Raw genomic sequence first — 7,500 nt, 5'->3', positions numbered from 1 at the left:
GCTAGGAAAGCTGTGGCTGACTTCATGATCGGGAGTGAATCTATAATTTCCTCCCTTGGGGTTTTATTAGTCAAGTGTTCCTCTAACTGCCCCAACCATAAAAACATAGATCTTACTACCAAAGTAGCTGCTACGTTTGTTTTAATTAAGGCTGCTGACGTTTCCCAGGCCTGCCTTAGTAGGTTATCCGCCTTCCTATCCATAGGGTCCTTCAGGCTAGAAGCGTCCTCGAAAGGGATCGCTGTTTTGTTGGCCACTTTTGCTACAGGGACATCAATTTTGGGAACTTCCTCCCACTCTTTAATGTCCTTGGGGTCGAAGGGGAGACTATTCTTTAAGTCCCGGGACATTACGAGATGCTTTTCCGCCTCCTCCCATTCCTCCACGACCATAGCTCGCACATGGTCGTTCACTGGGAATACTAATTTCCTCTGCGCCCTAAGGCTCCCGAACATCATGTCCTGTCTGGACTGAGGTTTCTGGACCTCCTCAATCTGCATTGTGTCTCTGACCGCCTGTATCAGATTGTCCGCATCGTCCGAGGAAAAGAGGTATCTCTTCCCATACTCCGGTTCATTAGCGCACACCTCGCTTTTTTCCTGATCCGACTCCGAGGAGTAGGAACCTTCCTCTGAGCTAGGCTCCATCTCCTGTCTGGTTCGCTTGGCACTGGGGCCTGGACTGGCTGGTTGTGGCTGGGAAAGGGTGGCCATGGAAGCCTGGACCTCCTCTCGAATCAGCGATCTCATCTCCGATAGGAGGGACGGCTGTTCGCCCTTCATTACTTTGGCCGTACAGGTGTTGCACAACAACTTCTTGTGCTTGCTGGGGAGCTTAACCCTGCATACGGGACACTTATTGGGCTTCCCTGGGTCTTTCTCCGTCTGCTTGGTCGTGGGAGTGGGCGCTGTCGGTTGTGCCTTTTCCTGCGTAGTGCAAGAGAGGGACAGTCAGGCTCTGTTCTGGGTAGTCAGGGTCTCGGTCGGTCGGTTTGCGCTGAGCGCACTTACCCCGTCCGGGTCGACTCTGCCCTGGTTCTCCATTCCGTGCTGTGAGCCTCTGCGAGGTCAGGAAGGCTGCTGCCTGTCTTGCTGTTGCCGCGCTCTGCTCCTTCAGAGCGCCCGCCGGCGGTATTTCCGGCGCTCTGACATCACTGGAAGTGCGCCGCAGTCTCCCTCCACGCAACTTCCGGTCCCCGCGCTCCTGCCGGCGTCGGAGCTGAGAGCCTCCGCTGCGGGAGGAGGCAGCTCTACCCAGGCGAATCGTCCCTCCCCTGGTCTCTGCGGCTGAGGGACCCCCACCCAGGAGGGTTTCAGCGCCGGGGTCGCTTCACAGGAGGAAGGTTTGGCTGGGCCACCCGATCCCCCTGGACCCCTCCGGTAAGATGAATCCTCTTGTGCGTCCCTCTGTGCAGGGACAGGAAGAAACACTGAGGGGATGTGGGTGGAGACTGTTTTTAACCTCTTGTGTGCTCTTCCTGTCCCTGCAAGGAGGCGAGGGATGTCCTCCCTCGTGCTGTCAGGAGGGACGTCCTGGAAATAAGTATTTGGTCATAAACAAAAGTTCATCTCAATATTTTGCTATATATCCTTTGTTGACAATCACAGAGGTCAAACGGTTTCTGTAAGTCTTCACAAGATTGGCACATACTGTTGGTGTCATGTTGGCCCATTCGTCCATGCAGATCTTCTCTAGAGCAGTGATGTTTTGGGCCTGTCTCCGGGCAACACGGATTTTCAAATCCCTCCAAAGGTTTTCTATGGGGTTGAGATCTGGAGACTGGCTAGGCACTCCAGGACTATCATATGCTTCTTACGAAGCCACTCCTTTGTTGCCCTAATGGTGTGCTTGGGATCATTATCATGCTGAAAGACCCATCCATGTTTCAACTTCAATGCCCTTGCTAATGGAAGTTTGCACTCAAAATCTCACGGTACATGGCTCCATTCATTCTTTTATGTACATGGATCAGTCGCCCTGGTCCCTTTGTAGAGAAAACAGCCCCAAAGCATGATGTTACCACCTCCATGCTACACAGTAGGTATGGTGTTCTTTGGATGCAACTCCGCATTGTCTCCTCCAAACATTGTACTTTGGTTTCATCAGACCATAATGACATTCTCCCAATACTCTTCTGGATAATCCAAATGCTCTCTAGCAAACTTCAGGCGCGCCCGGACATGTACTGGCTTAAGCAGGGGGGCACGTCTGGCTCTGCAGGATCTGAATTTCTGGCGGGGTAATGTGTTACTGATGGTAGCCTTTGTTGCGGTGGTCCCAGTTCTATGCAGGTCATTCACTAGGTCCCGTATGGTTCTGGGATTTTTGCTCACCATTCTTGTGATCATTTTGACCAGGGTGAGATCTTGCGTGGAGCCCCAGCTCGAGGGAGATTATCAGTGGTCTTGTATGTCTTCCATTTTCTTACTATTGCTCCCACAGTTGATTTCATCACACCAAGCTGCTTGTCTATTGCAGATTCAGTCTTCCCAGCCTGGTGCAGGGCTACAATTTTGTTTCTGGTGTCCTTCTACAGCTCTTTGGTCTTCACCATAGGGGAGTTTGAAGGGTGACTGTTTGAGGTTGTGGACAGGTGTCTTTTATACTGATAAGTTCAAACAGGTGCCATTACTACAGGTAATGAGTGGAGGACAGAGGAGCCTCTTAATGTAGAAGTTACAGGTCTGTGAGAGCCAGAAATTTATCATGTTCTTAAGTGACCAAATACTTATTTTCTACCATAATTTGAAAAATAAATCTAGCCAAATCAGACAAGGTGATTTTCTGGATTTGTTTTCTCATTTTGACTCTCATAGTTGTGGTCTACCTATGATGTCAATTGCAGGCCTCTCTCATCTGGTGGCTGACTAAATACTTTTTTCCCCACTGTAGTTTACTGGGATGCTTGGAAACCCAGTATTAACTGCAGTAAAGAGAAGGTAGAAAAGAGCTTGTGACAGACATATGCTTTCACCTGGGTCAAAGATTACGTTTGTTTCCCCAGAAATCGCAGAGTGGCTTGACGGAATTCCTTGCTATACCTTTACATTGAAGGATATACAGTTCAACTAGAAGATCGAATAACATCTGAAAGCTGTACCTAATTTTGAAAGAGAAAATAAAGGGAAGACATTTTTCAAGGCTTCTTTGAGAAGATAAATTTGCCTCTGTTTATACTTGTTTCAATCACTACAGACAGCATAATGATCAATGTGTAGTCCAGGGGTAGATGCTGACAGTGAATCCCCTCCATCATCCCCACCTGCATACACAGTGAGGAAAAGTAGTATTAGGCTGAGTACAGACGTACTTTTTGGCCCTGCGGATTTTTCCGCGCAGAATGGAAGAAATCCGCAGGTCAAATAACCTGCATTTTTCCTGCGGATTTCTTCCATTTTTCATGTGGTTTTTGTGCGGTTTTCCCCCTGCGGATTTGGTGACAGGGGAGATGGAAAACCGCACAAAAGAAGTAGCATGCTGCGGATTTTGTACCGCGGGAAAACCGCGCGGAAAAATCTCCAGCGTCTGCACAGCGTTTTTTTTTACATTGATTTTAAGGCTACTGTACATCACAATGCGGATATGCAACGTTTCTGCGCGGTAAAATCCGCTGCGGATCCGCTGCAAATCGGCATCGTGTGCACACAGCCTTAGATACACTGCCGATTTTGAAAGTTTTTCCACCTACAAAGAATGGAGAGGTCTGTAATTTATACCGTATGTATACTTCACTGTGAAAGATAGAAGCTTAACAAAAAAATCCAGAAATCACATTGTATAATTTTTACATAATTAATTTGCATTTTATTGGATGAAATAAGTATTTTATACAATAAAAAACAGAACTTAATATTTGTTACAGAAATCTTAATTTGCAATTACAGAGGTCAGACATTTCCTGTAGTTCTTGACCAAGTTTGCACACACTGCAGAAGGGATTTTGGCCCACTCCTCCATACAGATCTTCTCCAGATCTTTCAGGTTTCGGGGCTGTTGCTGGGCCACATTGAATCCATGACGGCTTAGTGTGTTACTAACAGTAATGTTTGAGACTGTGGTTCCTGCTCACTTCATGTCATTGATCAGGTCCTCCTGTGTAGTTCTGGGCTGATTCCTGTCCTTTCTCAGAATCACCATTACTAGAGAATAGCGAACATCATCGGTTCCCGCCTTATTCCGCAAGCTATAGAGCTTACTGAAGCTGCAGCAGGAACCCGGATACCTGGAGCGCTCCCGATAATCAGGTATCCGGCGCCACAGTTGCATATATCGCAACTGTATGATAGTCACAACACACAGGCTCTCCCTGCACGTATTGTGACTGGCACACAGCCGCGACACATGCAGCTGCGGCTCCAGACACCTGATTATTGGAAGCGCTCCAGGTATCCAGGTTCCAGCTGCAGCTTCTTTGGTAAGCACTATAGCTTGCCAAATAAGGAGGGAGCCAATGATATTCACTCATGTCTAATCATTACCACACGAGACCAGGTCTTGCATGGATCCCCAGACTGATGAAGATTGACAGTCCTCTTGTGTTTCTTCCATTTTCTAATAACTGTGTCAATAGTTGATACCTTCTCACGAAGCTGCTTGCCTATTGTCCAGTAGCCCATCTCAGCCCTGTGCAGGTCTACAATTTTGTCCCTGGTGTCTTTAGCCAGCTGTCTTGGCCATGGTGGAGAGGTTGGAGTGTGAGTGTTTGGACAGGTGTCTTGCATACAGGTAATGAGCTCAAACAAGAGGAATTAATACCGATGAGTGCAGAGTAGAAGGGCTTCTTAAAGAGAAACTAACAGGTCTGTGAAAGACAATTCTTGCTGGTTGGTAGGTGATCAAATACTTATTTCAAGCAATGAAATGCTATTTAAGTATTTAAAATCATACAATGTGATTGTTTTGTTATTTATATTCAGATTTTGTCTCTCACAGTTGAAATGTACCTAAATATTACATAAAAATTACAGCCCTCTCCATTCTTTGTAGGTGGGAAAACTTGCAAAAATCGGCAGCATATCAAATACTTATTTTTTCGACTGTAGGCACGCACAAGCATATTAGGCACCCATATAGAAATTATGCACATGCTGCAGTACAAGCATGCACATAACACCTGCAGAAATCACAACATTTTTGTGATGCACTTGTTCTGGCGACCAATTTCTTTTGCTCATTCCTTCATAGTATGCTACGGGAGGTCTTATTTTTATGGGATACTAACTGTAGTTTTTTTTATGTGTCATGTTAGGAGACAACTATAAAATTTACATTTCTGTTCTTTATTATAGGTTTAATGGAGAGAAAAAAAAACACTACTTTCTATGCCATTTAGAGATCACTGTAAATCTTTTCACAGTTTTGTAAGGGGATGTTACAATTACAGGGATACCAAATATGTTCACCTTGCTGATTTGTAAGGTTTAGATTTAGAAATAAATGGTTCCCACTGGAAAAAGATGTCTCCGATTACTGGTACTGAAATTCCATGGCAGATATTTCTGCAACACTAAAGGGTTATTTAAAAGACTAATATCCAGAGACACTCCTCATCTGCTATGGCCAACAGCCCTGGTGTTCATTCCTTTGTTTTTTTCCTAACCAGAGACGTAATTGAGCAAAAGGTATGAAGTCACACACTTACTATAGAGGATGCGGAAAGGAGCGCCACGGATGTTGGAGAGAGAGAGAGAGAGAGAGAGAGAGAGAGAGAGAGAGAGAGAGAGAGAGAGAGAGAGAGAGAGCGCGCCACGGATGTTGGACAGAGAGAGAGAGAGAGAGAGAGAGAGAGAGAGAGAGCGCCACGGATGTTGGACAGAGACAGAGAGAGAGAGAGAGAGAGAGAGAGAGAGAGAGAGAGAGCGCCACGGATGTTGGACAGAGACAGAGAGAGAGAGAGCGCCACGGATGTTGGACAGAGAGAGAGAGAGAGAGAGAGAGAGAGCGCCACGGATGTTGGACAGAGAGAGAGAGAGAGAGCGCCACGGATGTTGGACAGAGAGAGAGAGAGCGCCACGGATGTTGGACAGAGAGAGAGAGAGAGAGAGAGAGAGAGAGAGAGCGCCACGGATGTTGGAGAGAGAGAGAGAGAGAGAGAGAGAGAGAGAGAGAGAGAGAGAGAGAGAGAGAGAGAGAGAGAGAGAGAGAGAGAGAGAGAGAGAGAGAGAGAGAGAGAGAGAGAGAGATTTGTTTTTTCTCTGTCCGCCAGAAATGATTTCAGGGTTAAATTACCTCCTGACTTCATTCCTCCGGGCATGCGCTCTATAAAAATGCGGATCCGGCAGTAGAAAAAACGTTACATGGTCCGTCCTGGCATCTCGGCGGACGCAAAAAAACGGATCCAACGGATGGCCATCCGTCAAGATCCGCCGGTAATGCAAGTCAATGGGGAAAAAAAAACGGATCTGCCCAAAAAAATGGCGGATCCGTTTTTTTGCAAAAACGGCAGATTTTGACTGATGGTCAAAAACGGAAGTGTGAAACAGGCCTAACAAGGTTGTAAATCTGGGATACCAACATGCACTCGAGGAAAAAAATTTTGGATTTTAAAAACCCATTCCTTACACCTATTTCATACCTTTTTGGCATCTGTCAATTGCATCAGGAATTAAAACATTGCATGTATCTAAAATAGCACTAATAAAATAGCTCACCAAGCAAAATACACCCTCATATAAATCCATCAATGGAAAACAAAATTAACCCCTTCATGACCTTGGAGTTTGCTTTGCACATTCGTCTTTTTCATCCCCTTATTCCAAGAACCATAACTCTATTTTCCTTCTCCATAGCCATACGAGGACTTGTTTTTTTGCGGGATGAGTTGTAATGGCACTATTGATTTTATCATGTGTTGCACTGGAAAACGGGGGGGGGGGGGGGGGAAATACTGCAATCCCACAATTTTTTTTTTTTTTTTCCATGTTCACTATACATTAAAATTGACCTGATAATATGATTCCCCAGGTCAGTACAAGTATGCAGATACAAAATAGGTATTTTTTTTATTTAAGTGGTGTGGGGTCGGAGGTTTAGGCGAGATGAATCTGTGCTGCACTTTATGTACATGCTCAGTAGTGACCAGTGCTGTGGGGTCTGAGGTTTAGATGAGATGAATCTGTGCTGCACTTTATGTACATGCTCAGTAGTGACCAGTGCTGTGGGGTCGGAGGCTTAGATGAGATGAATCTGTGCTGCACTTTATGTACATGCTCAGTAGTGACCAGTGCTGTGGGGTCTGAGGTTTAGATGAGATGAATCTGTGCTGCACTTTATGTACATGCTCAGTAGTGACCAGTGCTGTGGGGTCGGAGGCTTAGATGAGATGAATCTGTGCTGCACTTTATGTACATGCTCAGTAGTGACCAGTGCTGTGGAGTCTGAGGTTTAGGTGAGATGAATCTGTGCTGCACTTTATGTACATGCTCAGTAGTGACCAGTGCTGTGGGGTCGGAGGTTTAGGTGAGATGAATCTGTGCTGCACTTTATATACATGCTCAGTAG

The sequence above is a fragment of the Dendrobates tinctorius genome, unplaced genomic scaffold, assembly GCF_039654945.1.
Source record: "Dendrobates tinctorius isolate UK_male_01 unplaced genomic scaffold, ASM3965494v1 ptg000516l, whole genome shotgun sequence".
NCBI classification, from domain to species: domain Eukaryota; kingdom Metazoa; phylum Chordata; class Amphibia; order Anura; family Dendrobatidae; genus Dendrobates; species Dendrobates tinctorius.
The sequence above is the reverse complement of the archived record's forward strand: the minus strand, read 5'-3'. Positions refer to the sequence as shown.